The sequence below is a fragment of the Penaeus japonicus genome, unplaced genomic scaffold (assembly GCF_977035675.1).
Source record: "Penaeus japonicus unplaced genomic scaffold, GWHDUDI00000001_assembly GWHDUDI00000023, whole genome shotgun sequence".
Classification (NCBI taxonomy): Eukaryota; Metazoa; Arthropoda; class Malacostraca; order Decapoda; family Penaeidae; genus Penaeus; species Penaeus japonicus.
This window is the reverse complement of record NW_028234425.1, coordinates 37,551,348-37,553,847: the sequence shown is the minus strand read 5'-3', so window position 1 is coordinate 37,553,847 and position 2,500 is coordinate 37,551,348. Positions and strand designations below refer to the sequence as shown.

The following is a 2,500-nucleotide window of genomic DNA, read 5'->3' as shown; positions in this document are numbered from 1 at the left end:
TACAGATTTGTCCTGTCGTAAAGAAATGGTTACTTAGAGTATATAGATACAGTGGTCCCTCTTCATATCACTGTGATTACTGTACTTCCCGAGATGAGTGTCATAGAGTTGATGAATGGCTTAAACGTAATGTATGCTCTGTTTCTTATATCATTTCCTGTTGACATATATATATACATGAAGCTACAAGCTGGAGAGAGTCGGGAAAGGTCACGCCAGCCGAAGATTGATAAATTTAAGCTTGTGTATGGATCTGTGCCTTTGTAAAAGAAAGGTAAAAAAATATGATGCGTGTTTATGAGAAAACGTATACGTGTTATGAAACATGTATAAGCGTTGGTACATGCGAGAAAATATATGAATGTGCTTGTCTTTGCGAATATGTACATAAAATATATGAATGTGCTTGTCTTTGCGAATATGTACATGCGTGCGTGTATGTGTCAGTATCTGTATGTTTACGTATGCACGTCCGACTGAATAATAAGAGCCGCTGCTGTGCAAGGCAGTCCCGCTAGAGGGAATAACTACCCCGAGTTGTCTGACTGATTCTCCACGGCCTCCGCCCCCCTCTACGCCCGTGGATTGAGAATGATGGGCGTGTAATTCAGTGTTTTTCTGATGCTTCCCACCGCTACCCGGAGGCAGAGGGGCGTGCGTGAGACTGGAGGTGCCTGTCGTGTAGAGTTCTCTCACGCCCGCAGATCGCGCTTCGTAATTGATTTTTAAGTGAAGACGTATCAAAGGAGCTACCCGGACGCTGGGATTCCTTTGGAGATTGTTCGGGTGACGGATGGCTGCCAGGAACCGAAGTCGGATGCTCTGGATCGGGGAAAAGGGGGGGCGTTTCGGCTTGATTACTGAACGTTACATACGTACGCACACACACATATATAAGTGTGTGTGTGTGCACATACATGCGAATACGCACACACACATCTATAAGTGTGTGTGCGTACATACATGCAAATACGCACACACACATCTATAAGTGTGTGTGTGCACAAACATGCAAATACGCACACACACATCTATTAGTGTGTGTGTGCACATACATGCGAATACGCACACACACATCTATAAGTGTGTGTGTGTGCACATACATGCGAATACGCACACACACATCTATAAGTGTGTGTGTGCACATACATGCAAATACGCACACACACATCTATAAGTGTGTGTGCGTACATGCACGCAGCCTGGCCTTCTCGCGTGGCCTTCTTGCGCAAAGCCCCGGCAAAGAATCAAACAGAAACGATCTGGGTTACTCAGCGCAGGTAGGACACGTCACCTTTCCCTCGTGTCTGCTTTGTGTCTGCTTTGTTCGGAGACGAAGCACGCCAATCAGCTGAGCTCCTGTAAACATACTGCTTTATGATCGGTTTCTCTGCGCTATAAGTTACGTACTTGATTATGCAGTTCAAGTTGAAATACGGCGTAGTAACCGTAAATTCAGAGCGCCTTGCAATTTGCGGTTTAGCCATTGGCAATTCGAATTATCCTATCAGCCATAGCGTAGTATTGGCACATGTTCTTGCAGTGTATCATCCAGATCATGGCGCCATTGTGCCTCTTATAAAAAAAAATCTTGGAGCGCCGTTTAGTCCGGGAGACAACCTGCCCGTGGTTCCTTCTGTGATACGCGCGTTTTTCCCTCTTGGACTCGAGCCACGCAAGGCCGCTATTTCCGTGGGTCCCTCGCCGCTACAACCTCCTTCTTGGCTGAATTCCTGTGGTCAGCAGCTTTCTGACCTCGCCCTGCGATTTTTGCTTGAAGAACGGTCTATTACAGATTAATTTCAGGATGAGCTGCGCTAAAATTTAATTTGCAAGTGTTAAGGCACCAGGAGGTTATTTTACAAGGTGGCTTAACTGGTGAGATTTTGCCTGGAGGTTTCTAACATCTGGACACATTTTTTTTTTAAATCTGTCAATGCTCGGGCTTTCCGAACTCCATTGATATGCTCAAAGGCTTCTGTTTTATGCAGATTATGCTTTTGAAAATTATGGTGGGTGAGAATCATGTATGTTTTACATTACTGATCTTCCTGTAACAACTTTCGCCATGCTACTTAGATCACAATGGTAATATCATCGCGTCAACTATTTATTACCATTTTTTATTGCAGTCGAAAACTTTAGCATCATTTATTACCTCATTTACTCCACCATTATGTAAAACGCCCGGGCGCAATAAAACGAAGTCCAAAACCAAAGGTACGAAGAGCATTCGCCGCACCGTGCACGCCAAGAGAGGGAGAAATCGCTAGAGGTTTCGGCGTATGAGGAGGTCGGCGAGTTAGATTTCCGCGTCGCTTAAGTTGCTCCGAAGGCCAGGAACAGCGGGAGAAAGATGCCGGAAGCGATCTCGGGGTATTTCACTTCCCACCTTGTTCCTTCCTCCTCTCCTGTCTCCCTTCCTCCTGTCTTCCTTTCCCTCCTCTGCCCAAAGACGAATCGTTTCTCTTCCTCTTAAGAAAAGGTAATTTAGGTTTGA

At 45.4% G+C, this 2,500-nt stretch overlaps 1 protein-coding gene across 1 annotated transcript in view; it reads left to right on the top strand.

Moving 5' to 3' along the window:
* Positions 1 to 2,500, top strand: part of LOC122251884 (uncharacterized) — a 10,836-nt gene that overhangs the window by 5,706 nt on the left and 2,630 nt on the right. The gene's annotated exons all lie outside the window — the stretch shown is intronic.